General features: G+C 41.8%; 1 protein-coding gene across 5 annotated transcripts in view; it reads left to right on the top strand.

The window, feature by feature from the left end:
• Nucleotides 1–16,566, top strand: part of mgat4c (mgat4 family member C) — a 149,508-nt gene that overhangs the window by 72,714 nt on the left and 60,228 nt on the right. For 3 of the 5 annotated variants that reach the window (XM_016678561.1, XM_016678559.1, XM_007566018.2), the window contains one exon: nt 10,079–10,162. The gene's annotated coding sequence lies outside the window, so the exon portion shown is untranslated. Of the gene's footprint in view, nt 1–8,679; nt 9,835–10,078; nt 10,163–16,566 lie in introns of those variants that run through there. The other 2 variants (XM_016678562.1, XM_016678560.1) reach the window with 2 other exon arrangements.

Raw genomic sequence — 16,566 nt, 5'->3', positions numbered from 1 at the left:
TCCAAGGGGAAAATTGGATTCCAAGAGCTTTGACTGAAGCTAGAAATTAACTGTTGCAGTTTGGTAATCCTCTAGGATCACATTTACCACAGAGAGAGAGAAAAAAGTGTTTCTTGGCGAAAGTTGCGCTCTGCTAAATGAAATACAAAACGGCTCTAATAAATTTGAGAGGCAAAAAAAAGCTCAGAGTTATTAGAGTGATTGCTTCTGTTCCACAAGACTTGAAGTTAGTGACTTTATACTGCATGTTTAGTCTTGACATCCTGGGGTCAGGGTTAGCTTACTCCTAGCAACAGGCGGGAGTGATAGAGGTCGCTCTGTTACTCTGTACTCGATAAAACCAGAGAACACTCAACTTGCGCTTTTTCTGATGGCCGAGACTTCAGAATTCATTTTTTTGTCATTTCTGTTGTTTATTTTGAATATTTAAAATTCCAATGTTAAATGTTCACTAGAACTGAAGGTTTATTGATCTTTGAGAATGTGTTCTTGCATTATTATGCAGTTATTATTATGTTACTTGAAAATTGTCTCAAAGCAACAATATTATCGTGTATCGCAATAACTTCTGGGACGATTTACCGCCCAGCAAAATTTGTTACCATGATTTATCATCACTTTTGTTGTTATCGTAGCAGAACTACAGAATACCGAAATAAAACTACATCTCGATTGACCGCCCTTAGCGTAGCTTAAATCTGCATTATTAGCCGTTGTCTTCCTGAGAGCCGCGTCGGCGCTAATCAGCTGGCCTGTCCTGGGTGTCACCTGCCTGTGTGATGCAGCCGAGCCTTGGTAGGAGTGGGACGGCAGTGCTGTCAGCTGTGGGGAAACTCTTCCCGTCAGCCCTGCCTCATAAAATGCACTGCTCTGAGATGAAGGCCCAGACAGCCATCCATGTGGGGTACGGGGTGGGAGGAGAAGGAGGAGAAGGAGGAGAAGGAGGGCTATCCATACGGCTATCTACCTGCTGCATCTATCTCCAGAATCTGTTTGTCTTTGTTTCTTTGTCTTTGTTTGTCTCCAGGGGTGCAGCTTGGCTGCTGTGTGTGTGTGTGTGTGTGTGTGTGTGTGTGTGTGTGTGTGTGTGTGTGTGTCAGCTGCCGAATATTCACGGTACGTGCTAGGAGAGTTTGACAAGCCGCTCTGACACCTCCGCTCTCTCCACCCTCATTTTCATTTCCTCTCTTGCGTCGGCACTTTACCTCCCAGCTCCTCCGGTCTGCCGTTCGGCTACGAGCCATGCGTTCCGTACAGTCGAGATTAAAAAAAAAACTCACGGCGCACACACACACACACACACACACACCCCCACACACACACACTGCTTTTACATTACTTACCTGAGAAAATAGGATGTTAAAAATAGGACGGCCCGCATATCGTCAGGAACAATGTCTGAAAAGATTTCATTGGAAGCTTTTATCACTAGTCTGTGAAGGCTTTCATGCTAAAATTGGCAATTTATTGTATTCTGTTTAAGATTCTTCTCACCTTCTCATAATGGAAACACTTTCAATCTCAGTTTAGAATCTTTTGGAAATTTCTGTATTGGGTGCACTTCTACCATTTGGCTGCGTGTCTTTCAATAAAAGCAAGAAAATGATTTCAATTTATTTCCATATTCAGCTCCAGAGTCTGGAGTGGAATTGGGGGATGGCTTACATCGTATCATATATTGTGATAATTTTCTTATAATGATAAGAATTTTCATTCATCATTGCCGCAATAAATTTCAATTAATGATGTTTAAAGTTATCGTTAATTAGTTTTGCATTGCTTTATTAATTGAGAGTATCAGTAAATATCAATAAATTTGAAAATATGATAAACTGTAGTTACTGTGAGCAGGTTTAGTCATACACAACACAGTTCTTTATATGACTGGTGTCCAAAAATGTACACAATCTTCTCCAAAACTCTGAACATTGGCGTGTTTCCATTAAGCAAATTTATTTTCTGAATGTCAAATTGTGCAATTATATGGTCACTGGATCATAGCTAATGCTAGCTTCAGTGGTTGTGCAAAGACTGTTTCTACTTTGCCTAGTTATGTGTGTTAAGGTATGTTTGTTGTGTGAAAACTTAAAATAGGCAGCTGTCAGGGGGGTCTAAGTGTTCACGGATTCTAGCTGCTGTGGTCCCTAAACTCTATGAATACCAGGAGTCAGCTATGGAGTAGATAAAGATTTTTCCATCAAGTATTGGGAGGTCTATAAGTTATGTTAAGGGGAACTTCTTTAAAAATCAAAATACCTCCTAAAAACAGATATTTGTCGCCATTTCTCGTTTTCAATTGTCTTATGGTCTTGAATTGATCCCTCTCTGGTTTTCTGTTAGAATCAAACTTCTTGGTTGAATGAATATAATTTTAAGTCTAAATCTGCTTTACTATACAGCTGGAAAAGAGTTGATGTTTTTGTGAATACATCAACATTTACAACACTTTTCATAAATAGTCCAAAGCAGAACCTTCAACACAGTGACTGAGAGCCGATTTTAGCGCTTCGCCCTGAACATTCAGAGCACTTAAAACTGTGTATTTTTCTGTTTCCCAAAATAATTATCTTTTATTCTAAAAAAATATATATACATAAATGCCCTCTTACTAAAAAATATTTCAGTTATAGTCCAGATATTACTGGCTTAAGGTTATGTTTTAATGTTAGACATTAGTTGCTTGGATGCATTTTTAATGTTTCTGCCAGATGAAACCTTTAACTCTGGTTTTGTGAGTAAAGTCAACTCACAGCTGTATTCATCCATATTTGAGCCGAACAGGTTAAACTGAGCGACTTGACTGAAGGTTAGAGTTGTTTTTCACTCAGCAGTGTTTTTTTGTATTTATTTATTTTACAATCTATCGAAGATGTATGGTTCAGTCGTCCCATCAATATGTTCATCCATCTCCATTGTTCTACAGGTGTGGACTCAACATCTGCATCGGGCATTTTCACTCCAAACGCATATTCTGATTGTCCGTTTCTAATAAACAAGTGTTATGGGAGTTAAACAGTAATTATTAACTTCTCATATTTTCAAAAGAGGAAAGCTGGCATGTTGACAGGAGGTTTGTTTAAATCCATGTCTGAGAGACAGTATCGATCAGCTTCTTGCTCTCTGCATATTTCTCAGGATTTTATTTTTTTTTTCCCAAGCAGTAATGATTAGCCCCCGGGGGGAAAAGGTAAACAGCAGCATGGAGAAGTTGCAAATCCTTTCTTCTTTCCAAGTTTTCCCTCGTTAAGTCATCATCACAAGAGTCAAGGCCTTTATTTTCAAACTCTGCAGAAATATCAATATGGATTTAGGAGTCTCCCTGAAGCGAGGTCTTCAGCTAATTAAATCTGTAATCACTTTGTACTGTAAAAACACAAGCAGAGGAAGAGGGGAGGTGGGACGCGGTGGTTTAAATGAGAGCCACTGGAACTTTATTTAACAAAGCTAATTGGGTCAGAGCTCCTTTTCCTCGTAAAGCGCCGGGGTTACTTGGCATCCAGTTGAGGCTTACAGCTCTTTTGCCCTCAAACAGTCAGACTCCCTGTGAGAGTGTGAGCTGGAGTGTAGAGGCGCCAAGTTCAGGAGCAGTGCGACCGTTGTCATGGCCACAGCGAAAAGGCGCGCCAAATTGTTGTTTCATTGTTTCAAGTCGATGGTTGTATGTCGAGGAGTGGAATGGGATTCGGAGGCACTCCGGGCGGAGACGGGATTCCGATAGCGGAAAGTGTCAAACAGCCGAACGAATCCATGAATCATCTCTCCGCTGGGTTCTTCATTAGTGGAAACTGCAAGTGTGATTCAGTCACTCGTGTCCCAACGAAGCAATTATCTCCACGTAGACTCGATAGTCCCTAATTGTTTCTCAGAAGATCGCTTGGAACAACAATAATATAGATGAATTATAGAAATGGAGTTTGACTCATGTCGTGTCAAACTTGCACTCTATTAAATGATTTCGATCTGATTTGATTCTCACATTTAATTTGAACAATGAAGCCTGTGGTGGTTCTAGCAAAAGAAATGTACTAATTTGCTAAGTAGATAGAGAAGTTATGGCTTTAACAAGAAGTCAGGACAGGTGTTCCTTTAAGACTGTGCCCCATGAAAATATTGAAACTAAATATATCTAGTCAATATTTTTTATCTGAAGAATGTCTACTGTTCATTTAGGGTGTTTTCACACCTGATAGTCTGGTAGACTCAGTTTGATTGGTGAACAAATTTGCAACGCTTGTTACATTTTCAGATGCTATGGACGGCTTTCACATTGCACTGTGTTAAACAAAATCCTGTGAAAAACCTGTTCCCCCTTCTCGCCTGTGGTGGCGCTGCACCAAAAAGAATGTAAACAAAAACTGAGTTGTGTCCAATTTCAGCAGTTATAGGATTTCTCTTTTGTCTTTGACAAAAGACCACGAGCCATTTCTCCTGCTAGACGTGCTTATTTGTGTTGGTTGTATTTACCCAGAATGCCTTGCGCTACAGTCTGCTTCTTGCTTATGGTCCGCTTGTCATTCACATATGCATTCAAACCACCCCAGAGTTCACTTCAGTCGAACCCAGACCTAGGTTTATATTTTTGATAAAAGCTACATAGCCCAGCTTTGTAGCAAAAGTGTGTACCTAATAAAGTGGCCACTATGGTGGCTCCAAAATATTTTCTACTTATTAAGGTCACATTTAAACTCGAGCTGGGGGAAATAGTATGTCTGTACTTTTTGACACAATAGTGATAAAATCCATCACAATATATCATCAATAACATGTTAATCTCTCTTTTTCTTTCACAATACATTATATGACAAATGGCAGCATTTTGTTGCAGGGGAGAAAGCACAATGATAAATAAGCCAAACATGTGACACTCTCCATTAAGCGCAAATGGTGCCAGAAGAAACAAACACTTTATTAAAATGCAATAGAAGTGACAGATGAGCTAAAGAGCGGACACCTCGACTGGGTCCTTCTCATTATTCACTGCCTTCTGCCTCTGAATATTAAGCCAAAGAAGTTGTTCTCAGTAGCAAGGTGTTAACTCCTCTCTGCCTCCTCCATCTCACCGCGTTACTCATGTTTGCGTCCGTCCCCGGGGCTCTTTGAGTAAAGCGCCTGAACTAAACAGGCAGTCAAGGCCAAGCGCAGTACGGCAAGGCTACCTCTGCTCTGGAGAGATCTGATCTTCGCAGCGACCTCATTTTTTTCCCCCCAGCCGCTCCCGTTTACTCCTCAGAGTTCGTGCTTGTTTTCACCCGACACTCGGTTGGACATTTTGTGGCAACAAACTACTTTAAAGACTGACGGCAGGGAAAGATTTTCAAAGTTTGGTTAATTGCTAGTGATGTGACTTATTGCTCTTGGAAGGGAACCGAATCTTCAGATTCTGTTCACTTCAGTGCCGTTTGAAATGATCCATTTTTGAAAACTTTTCTGAGAACAGGCCATTTTAGCCGTAATATAATAATATTTGTAATTGTTTTTGAAAGTGAAGTTCATATATAAATGGAATCATCTGTATTTAGTAAATAACCACAATCTTACAAATTTATTTTATGTATGTATTTTCATAAACTATAACATTTCAAAATATGTCAAAAACCCATGTAGTTTTTTTTATGTGATCTGTGTATTTATAAAATTTTGGTGCTACTTGTAATATTGAATATATATATATTTTAAAGAAGTTACAGCAAATGTGATTGTGATTTGCAGTAGTGGTAACATTTGGTTTTGATCATGTGACTCTGTTGATTAAAAAAAAACAATTAAAAAGGCGATTCTGTTGTAGTTTTGCAAAAAATAAACATTTAATAAACAGGGCTGCACAGTGGCGCAGTTGGTAGAGCTGTTGCCTTGCAGCAAGAAGGTTCTGGGTTTGATTCCCAGCCCCGGTCTTTCTGCATGGAGTTTGCATGTTCTCCCTGTGCATGGTGGGTTTTTTCCGGGTACTCCGGTTTCCTCCCACAGGTCATGTCAGGTTAATTGGCCTCTCCAAATTGCCCCTAGGTGTGAGTGTGTGTCTGCATGGTTGTTTGTCTCTGTGTTGCCCTGCGACAGACTGGCGACCTGTCCAGGGTGTACCCCGCTTCTCGCCTGGAACATCAGCTGGAGATAGGCACCAGCACCCCTCCTGACCCCACTAAGGGACAAGGGTATAAAGAAAATGGATGGATGGAAGTTGTGAAAAACAAAGAATGACTCATTAACCCCGTCGTGTCGTTCAGGGTAAAGAGCCGTTCAGAAGAATTGAATCGTATGTGAATGTCACTTCTCTAGCAATTGCAGAGGCTGCTGGGCGTTCCCGTAGATTTTGTTTCATTGTTAAGTCTGGCAGATAATGGCCTCCATTATTAGAAATGATGCGTGACGTTTCGGTGGTCTGACTGTCATGAAACCCCTCATGTTCGGTGCGACTGTAAAAGCAGAGTGTTGAAGGGAGCCTCCCGTATTCAGCTCACAGTGATCTGAATTAATATTAGTGATTGGTCCCCCAGTCACGTTCAGCCCCATCTTTTCATTCCAGCATCTGGTTTTAATTGGTGCGATGCTGTAAAGCTACAGCTGCTCTGCCTGTTAGGACAATAAATTACTCCAATTAGGAGTTGAACAAAAGAGGCTGTCTGACACCGCAGCCCCACTGCCTTGCTTTAAAACTGGAATGCAGCGGAATGAAGGCTGTACTGTAACACCTGCCCCATCATTTCTCAGATCAAAACACAGCCGGAGTTTTGTGGATGTGGAGAGAGATTGCTTTGCATGCCTCGTGTATCCTCCGTCGTTGGGGCTGGCGGCGTATAAATTAAATAGAAAAAGTGTCAACGTTTGAAATCAATACGAGGTACATTGTGTAATTGCTGGACGGATGATTAATTGCTGTTTGCATCATGAGTTGTGGATACATCTAGGTTTTCTGGCAGCTGCCTGCCATATCGATGGCACCGGTAATGAAGGCAATAATGAGGGACGGTTCAGGAGGATGTGGAATGGGAGGAACAATAGGAACATCTGTGCCTCTCCATAGTTAGACTGTAATTGAGACCATATTTCATTTTGGACTGCGAAAGCTAGCCCCGCACCGTATTCGCCCGTCTACCTTCCAGAAAGATGAGGCATTTATTTTGCTGGCGGAACGCCTTCAGCGGCTTCGGCGACACAGGTGGTCCGCCGCCAGGAGGAATTTGGGGCGGCAGCCGCCGTCGTAGTCGGCCCTCCTTCCTACGTATCGGGCCTGGCCGTGCCATCCCTTTTGTTTCAGCGCTTGCTGTGAGCACACCATTAAGCCAGGAGAAGTTTGACAAGAAAAATGAAGTGTGCCATTTCCCGTGGCCTCGAGTGTCTCTCTGAATAATGAGCGTGTTGCTTCGTCTCTCTCTCTCTCTCTCTCTCTCTCTCTTCCTCTCTCTTGCTTTTTGCCATCAGATATACTTTTTCCCTTGAAGTTTCAGTTTACTGTGAGAAGGGAGGGGTCTCCAGGTTGCCACTTGTCTCCGGAAAACATAGAGTCTTAGAAACACTTCCAATCCATTTGGGAAATCCTTAGTCAGAAGTCACACCAAAGCTGTGTTGAATATAAGAAATATCTTTAGGGGGAGCATCATGAGATGGTACATGCACCTGCTACTCTGTCAGCCAAATTAGCTGGCATTGGTTTCAAGGTCTTTAATCATTTTCATGATCGAAAACATGCCAAATATCCAGAACAGATGGATATGCCAGTTACCAGTATTATGACATTGTAATCTTATGGTTCTAAATCTAAAATTTTCCAGAATCCCATTCTGGTTTATTGTAGTTTAGATTTTGTTGGAGGAAAGCTCTATGAAGTTATTATTAATAACAGTTTTTTTACCTGTTGTAACAAGATGGCGTCTCACGAAGGCTAACGAAACTAATCAGATGTATGGTGGAAAAACGCTCAGTTTTATATAACGCTGTTAGAAATTTACAGTCTACAATTTTACAAAAGAAGTGTGCTTCTGTTTTTGTTTTTTTTTCCAGATTTATAACACCTGTGACTCCTGACACTATGTGGAGTGAAGGTGGTTGAGCCTGCCTGCGATTGACAATTTAGGAGAATTTGTGAATGATGATGTTCATTTTCTGTGCCGTTTTAGAATTTAAGTTTGTCTATCTTGGGGTGTGTAGTTTGACAAAGGCAACAGAGGAAGTGAACAAAACTATTAAGTCAGAGTTCCCCACACTTCTGTCAGGTGTGGTGGTTGCGAGGTGGTGAGGAGAGACGCAGAGACCCAGGTTGTGATACAGATGATGATAGATTTAATGAAGAAAGCTCAACAGTCCAGAACAGGCAGCATGGCAGAGCGTTAGCACACTGCTAATTACCGGTAGCAACTGAAAAACAAAGGACTGAAGAAGAGAGCTAAACCAACACAGGACTTTACACTTCTACTGTGATGGCAGGCAGACAAATGACATACAACGTACGTTTGACGAGGACCCGACAAGAGACAGAGACAACAGGTGGATTTAAATACACACAGGGGTAATCAAGGGAACGAGACACACCTGGGAACAATCAAGGGCTGACAGGACAACACAGAGACTCAGGGAAACAGGACTAAACACAGAAAATCCCAAAATAACTAAACAGAAAAACACGGCTAATGACAGCTTCTAAATATCGAGCAATTAAAGCATGAAGCATTTTATTGCTGGCATAGATATTGTTTGGCCTGGCACTTCTCTATTTGCAGTGGGGGATGATTGTTTAGAGCACACACAACTTTTTAAATTTTTCTGACAGTAGGTAGACAGGAAGGGGGCAGAAAGAAGGGGCTGAAGACATGTGGCAAAGGTACCAAGGTCGGGAATGTAACTCAGGATAACTCAGGAGAACCGCAATAAGGACTGTGGCCTTGGCATACGGGGCTTTAGCTCTACCCACCACGCCACACGTCACCTTACAAAATGGAATTTTAGAACCAGTTAGAGTGGTAGAAGCATGGGGCATTTTCTAAGTTTTTATTTTTTATTTTTTAGATTTTTTAAGAGTGTCTTCAATATTTGTGTTGGGGTATAAGAAGGAACAGGATGGAAACACCCTCACACAGCCCTGTTTTCGCTGAACCCCCAGAGACCCTCTGACATGGCTGACCTCCTCTGGAAGAGTTGTGGTCATGACCAGAGGGATCTCCCTGCTTATTATGACACAAGTTTTTATGGTAATGGGATGTGAAGTCTGCATGGCGGTGATAGCACCGCAGGAACAGGATAGCCTATTACCCACCGCTGTGTGCTGGTAGTAATGGTAAGACAGAGGTACATCCTATCAGTTATGGTTATGATGCATTTTGAATGGGGCACTACCTTTATATATCAGTGGATGATAACAGGAGGAAAGAGCATCCTGGCGGAGACGGGCATGGCCGTAACGCTGAGAGGAAACAGTCAGAATACCGTACACAGCATGCCAATGTGGGTTTATGGTGATAAATAGAGGGGAGTGGCGGGCTTTTTCCTCTCTCTGCTACAGTAGCGGAGGGCCAGCCCGTGTGTTCAAAGAGACTGAATGCCCAGGGAGAGCAAGACAATGAAGAGCGCGTGTATACATGTGCGTACGACAAACAAGAGCCACTCGGCAGAAGGGGAGCCTTTAGTTAGCTGTCTGCTTGGCGCTCCGCCGCCCCTCTGATGTATGTTTATGGCCCATCATCTCTAGCCAATTACCCTGCCCCGGCGTAGGGAGCGCAGCGCCTCCTCGTCAGAGCCGTCAGTGTCTGAGCGGGAATACAGACGGTGACAGTTAACGTTTCTGGACATCCTTGGCACGGCGCTGTTCTCCTCTGGGCGGGGGGCTCTGGAGATTCATCCTAAACAGTGAGGCGCCAGGCGACGCAGTCTGCTGAGTCTACGGCCGCTTTGGGAATTTAAAGCATTTTTTAATCGTTTTTTTTTTTTTTTTTTTTTTTTGTGCGTCGCTGTGTGTGTGTGTGTGAATGACTCTGTGTGTGTTGTGAGTTGGACTACTGTCTGTTCAAACTTTTCTTCATTTTCTTTGTCTGTTGTGTTGCAGGATTGATAAAGTGATGTTTGATGTCTGATCACTGTCATCGTTTGCCAGGTACAGCAGAAGCAGATGTGTTCATGTGTCCCGTCCATGCCACCCGACGCAGTCTCTCATACAAACGCATCTGAACTTCTCAAGGTAATCCCTTCTTCTCTTTGTAGTTTGTGTTCAAATGGGTTTTCCTGCAGCTGCCTTCGTTTGCTTTAGTAAAAAAGAAAATGCTGCTCTCACACAGAGAGGAGGCTTTAGGAAAGGCAAACGCTCCTCAGCTGCAATAAAAACACATTTGCTTTTAAGCAAAGTGTTTATTATGCTTTCAACAATGAAGTTGATTATGATTTGATTCTTAGCTTGAAAGTTTTATACCTGATGTATTTGAGCGCTGTGGGGCAAGACAAGGAGCCGTAAATAGAAATGATGATTTTAGGATTGTCTTCTGGGCTTCACTTTCGGTTATGGTGACAATTTGAAAGTACCAAACCATGCTTGTGTTGGATGGACGAAGATAGTCACTTGCAGTAGTTGCACTTTGGTGCCATTATTGCTTTTTCTATTTTAAAATTTCTTTTGCAACCTTTTATAAAGTTTAAACAAGTCCAAATATCCTGCTACAATAGCTAAACAACTTACCCAAAGAACTGATTAATTTTCCTCTAAATTTAGATTACACAACAATGTTTGGGTGTGTGCAAATGTCTTTTTCTGAGTATGCTCACCCTGCACATCAGCTTGCCTAATTATTAGCGTGCTGAAGACGTTAATTCATCACAGCGGATCTGCTGCCGTCACATGGCCCTCTGCTGCTGTCATTATGAGCTTCAAATTTCACTGCTTACATGTATGCAAAAGCAACAAGCAGAGGCAGCTTCATGAATTGTTGATGCTGTAATTTTGTTGTGTTGTGATGAACCTAATACTGCTGTGTTATGCTTGTAACAACTGTTTCAAAGAAAGTTCACCTTAAAAGCAAAAGATAATACCTTTTTTTAACTTAAGTAAATGTAGAAATACAGTTATTCTGTGGAGAGGAAGAGATCGATTCAGGTCCTGGGACAAAGTACTCCAATGTAGGATTAACAATTCTATTGCGCCTTTTACTCTTGTCTAAGCTTGTCCGACTTTCAAAACATATTCAAAATCATCCTCTTCTCTGTTCAGAAGGCATATTTGCGTGATGTTGGAGGAACAAAAGACGATTCTTTTACTCGCCATCCATAGCCACGCTAGGATGATTCTGCTAACAAAATGAAACCTGGAGATGTAGGTATTAACTTTGTGCCACAGCAATTGGAAAAATAATGCAGAAACACTGAAAACTGCTTGTATTCGTCTTATTTTCTCACGCTCTGTGTTGACTACGCTACCTGTAGCTACAACACTGATCAGGACTAAACACCAAAAAAGACATAAACATTTCCCACACAAAGAATATAACCTTCATTCTCTTACAGTTTTATGTTTTCAGACTCAATGTTTATTTTGCCATTATTAATAAGTGATAGTATGAACACAGCGGTGGTTGATTAGCTAATTTATGCAGCTGCTCTACTGATGATCTGTCAGAGTGTATGGGTCATCAGTTTTTTTATTTCTTTTTTTACGGAACCTAAACACCAAATTCCACAGCACATTTACATGTTAACTTGTCAAAGTCAAGCTAGCATAACTGACCTACTTCCCACTGCCCTGCTGTTTCTTTTTAAACTTTTTCCTGACCTGTGAAATGTGATGCCTTATCTAGTTGTCGTAGTGTTGACAATTAGTAGCAAACCATTTCATCCTTTTTCTTTTATCACGTTAATAATGCACAATATATACAGCAGAAACAATAAAAAATTTGGCCTATGATAGAGATCTGTAGTCTGCCGGCTAACTGTCGGCTAAAACTTGTTGATGATGTAACTGGTCGATATCAAAACAGGACTAGCGGGAAGCAGCACGGCTGAGAGCGCAAAGGAAGAACTTGTTAAAGAGGTAGGTGCAAAAACGTCAACTATCTGGATCTAATTCAGGTTTAACCTCCTGCGGTCTTAGTGTGACGCTCAGGAGGAGTGCAGCATATGTCACGGTCAGATAGGAGGAATGTCGGGGGTAAAAGCGCGCTCGGGATCGGTGTGACCCCCGCCGGGACAACGCACATGGGGTAAAGCTAAAGGGGTCCAATGGACCAAAGTCTCTTAATCCTCCTGCAGTCTTAGCATCATGCTCAGGAGGAGCATGGCAGATGTCACGGTTAGACAGTGACTGTGGGGCGGAGTGACGGTATGACGGTCTTTCTGAAACTTCACACATGCAAAAAAATGAACTTTGGAAAAGTACACAGAATAAAAAGCTTGTGCGGTTTAAATGACACAATCTTCAACCGAAGAAGAGTTAAATAATCAGACCAGGAGCAGAAAAATGTAATCTGCAAAGTGTGTAGGAAAAGTTTGGTCGGATTTGATGTGAGACAGTAAAGGAAAAACAGGTGCTGCTTTCTGTTTTCCTATGTAGTGTGAACTAAGAGTAAACCGAGATTAAACACCAACATTTTATTCTCTGTACTTCAAACATTTCTTTTGGACTGGCCCGCTTTCATACCATTCTTACTGGAGTTGTTTTTCTTCTACTAATTTGCAACATTTGAAAGTGTTGCTCAATGAGGTATTTGAAATTCTGAAAGGGTTCTGGACTTCAAATCAAGGTGATCGTCTTGGTTCTCATCTGTTGGAAAGGCATGCTTAGTGTGGGTGAACATTAAAGATTCATGCAAACAGCTGCTGCTCCTACAGGACAGAATTACCCAGAAAAATGAAGGGAGGTTTAGATTCCAAATGAGAGGGAAACCTTGGAGGAGCAGAGTTTCAAAGAGCGTTGCTTCTAAGGCGGCTGATTTGTTTGCAAGAAGTGACTGCATGCTCTCCTGCAACAGATAGTCCGAAAACTGGGTAGGGATTTAAAATGCCACTGAAACAAGCTGCTGGGAATCTTACTGTGAATCAGAAAAGTGTTTAATATTTCTAAATTTTTCCTCTATATAATTAAATAATTGTCAAGCTTAAGGTGGGGGATTAGAGCTGAAACGATTAATTAGATTAATTGTGATTAATCGATTATTGAGATAATCAACAACTAATTTAGTAATCGTGTAATCGCTACAGACTCCAAAAAGTCCATTTTCTGAAAGAACAACACACTGAGGTCAGTGATTAAGCTAAACCTGTATAAAAAACACATTGTCTGTAAATGGCCTGTCATTTAGAGGGACAAAGATCTGCAGCTAACAGAACATTTTGAACATCATGTGAAAAGTTCAGCCTTTTTTGTTTGACTTAACATCAGTACAGTGTAGCGTTGATCTACTGATCTTTTTTTTTATTCAAAGATTAATAATTGGTAGCAAAAAGTGCTTAATAGGAGATTTTGCCAAAACGATGCCACTTCAGGAGTTTTAGAAAAATTTATATTTGTAAAGTTTTACCGTAATCACTAAGCTGTATGTTGTTCTTTTAGAAAATGGCCTTCTTTTTTGAGTAAATGATTGATTCCTAAATTAGTTGAGAATTATTTCAAAAATCGACTCATCACCTCAGCCATACTAACGTTACGGGGCGTTATAGTGGCCGTGAATACTTTACGAATTCTCTGTATTTTTATAAGACCTGTTTAGGACCGCTGTGTTTCCTGCAGTCTGATAGCAGACCAGAGTGAACCGTGTTAGCAGAGAAAAGAAGCAGCTGATATAGGTCAAATTAGTCATTTCCATACAACACTTTGCTTGACATTTGGCCGCCTGTTGAATAGCGAAGCGGCGCCCTCGTGCAGGGCTCAAGATAAAAAGGCGCGCCTGCGATTCAGCTGACATTTTTAGGCTGTTTGGCGACAGATGCAGTGATAACGTATGATATTTGCAAATGGGCGGTCGGCGTTAGGCGCAATGCTGAATCCATTGCTGATGTCATTCGCAGTCCCCCTCCACCCCAGTTCGCCCTGACTCCCATGTTTCCTGTGTTTCCTCACATTTGTTCTGTCTAATTTGCTCCCGTGTGTCCTGATGCGCTCGTTCTTCTGTTGCCACCCTCGTTTTGTTGGCGAAAGAAATCTCCATCACGCCGACGTCATTGAAGCTCTGAGATGCAAACACAACGCCGCCGTGCATCTGTGAGCACCTCTCTCTCCTCCTGGCAAGAAAATGCATCAAACGACCTATGAGGGTGTGACATAATAACGCTCTGCGCTCCTCTGAGACAGGCCGTGACCTTTTGATAGGGACGTCGCGGCGACTGTCTGAATGGTAATGTGAAGGGTTGATTGGCAATTTACAGCCAGCACAAAGGCTTTGCTTCAGTGAATCAAAGTACAGGTCTGTAGTAACAAACAGAAGCAATATGGTCTTAACCTCCACATGCTCACCAAGACAAATAACAGATATTCCTGCTGCTCAGTGCAGTGAAAGGCAGGGGCAGCCTCTCAGACAGAACAGCTGGTTGGGTTTTCTTTGCTCCGTCGCTGTCTGTCACTCACTGCACTTCAGCAGCTGTGAGTCCAATGTCTCCAAGTTGGATAAAATTTAAACTTTAAGGATTACTGAAAATGTTTATTATTATTAAGAGAATTATTGACAAAATTGAAACCACTTCTAGAGAAAGATACACATTTATGTGACTATCTGAATGGTAATGTGATGGGTTGGAGAATTAAAACCTTTAGTTACTAAAAGTTTGTATTACTTGTATATGTCTAACATTGTAATCGGGTGCGTTCACAGCGGCCCTGTTTAGTCCACTTTAATCGAACTCATCAACTAATCAACTCATTTGTGTTGAAGGTCCAGTTCGTTTGGGGATGTGTAATCGAACTCTGATGCAGACCAAAAACTAAACTCTGATCCGCCTAAAACTTTGATCTCGGTTTAATTGAAGTAAACCCTGCCATGGATGGATGGACGGATGGATGGATGCTAGGAATTCTGGATGCAGATTGATGCAACAAAACATAGTTCAGTATCTTTTTTAATCTGATATGAATATATCAGACTTTTTTTTTGCTCTACAGGATCTGTAGTCCACACACATTCTGTTGTCTTCTGACATCTGGAAGCCAGTCTGCACCAACAGTTCTCTGTCTGATGTAAGAAAACTCTTAAGAGTCGTGACCTCACTGGAATCTAGATTTACTAATGCTGTACATTTTAGAGGGGCATCCTTCCCTGTATGAGAGGAGGATGGGTATCGGGAGTAGGGGGGGATTGCGAATGCAGGGAAGACTATGAGCCTAATGTAGATCTGTCATCAGCTGGCTGCAGATCAAAAGAGCAGCACTGGCAGGCGGAGCAGAGAATTCACCAGAGCCTCTGCTCTGCGCCGGGCTCCAGCTTCTCTGAGGGGCCTGACTCCAGGCGAACAGTGTGTGTGTGTGTGTGTGTGTGTGTATCTGCTTTTGCGCGTGCCGCATGTGTGTACTTCCATGGTGTTGGAGAGGTGTGGGCACATGCACAATGTCTCAAGGCAAAGATCTGGCTCTGGGAAAATGTCACCAGAATCTGAGAAGCAGGAGAAAAAAAAACTAAGAAGAGAATGAGGAAAGTGTGAGGAACAGACGCCTGTGCTCTGGGAGGTGTGGGATTTGGAGTCTACGGCAAGCAGTCGCTGTCTCTGAGTGGATGATCGGGAGGAATAGAAACCGTGACACAAAGGCAAAGACGCAGGTTTTCTTTATTGAACACCTCTGCAGTGTCGGTGCTCAGCTGCCGAGTGGATTCAAGGACATTTCCAAATTGCATCTCTCTGAGGTTACCGTCTTCCATTCCCAGCCTTCTAACGAGCAAGAAAACCTGAAAACATGCTTGTGTGCCCTGGTGGGAACCAAAAATAAAAAATTCCTAAAAAACTACTTTTATCATTTCTGATCATACATGACAACAGCATGACATTTTTGACAGGCGTTGTGCGGTGCCGTGGAGTATTTGCCCCCTTCTGTTTTTGCTTTTTGTGGTCATTCTTAAGTGTTCCAGGTCATCAAGGAGTTTTGATATCAAACAAATATAATCAGAATATGATTTTTTTTTTTTCCAATGGATGATATCATTTATTATGTGGACCAAGGAGGGGGAACTATTGATACAAACCTGACTGACCCTGTGAGGGAACTCTGAATGCTCTTTAAACCTGAAGCCTCTGTTGTGATTTTTTTCCTATTTCCCACATATTTTGGTGATTACCAAATCACGTGGATCGACACATAATAAAGGAAAGTTTGTGGAATATACATTTCTGACATATCAATCAATCTGTGTGTCACTGTTGATGTTCTCCTGATCGGAGTAGTGCATGTTTACTGGGATCAGTGGTGTGCAATTTGCAGTATTCTGCTGTGCCATGACCAGGTGTGTTACGTTTATTTGAAGTCGTTGTTATTAAAGGATAAACTGACTGTCTGGGAAGGACAATTTGATGTTTACCTGTGTGGTCAGAATTAGCTGATTTTAGTCAAGTAAGCAATGGTACAAGTTTCCCTTTCATCTTTAACTGATTTTAGTTGCAGCTGCATTGAATTTGTAGCAG

Source organism: Poecilia formosa, unplaced genomic scaffold, assembly GCF_000485575.1.
Source record: "Poecilia formosa unplaced genomic scaffold, Poecilia_formosa-5.1.2 Scaffold185, whole genome shotgun sequence".
NCBI lineage: Eukaryota > Metazoa > Chordata > Actinopteri > Cyprinodontiformes > Poeciliidae > Poecilia > Poecilia formosa.
This window is presented reverse-complemented; position numbering and strand designations above follow the sequence as displayed.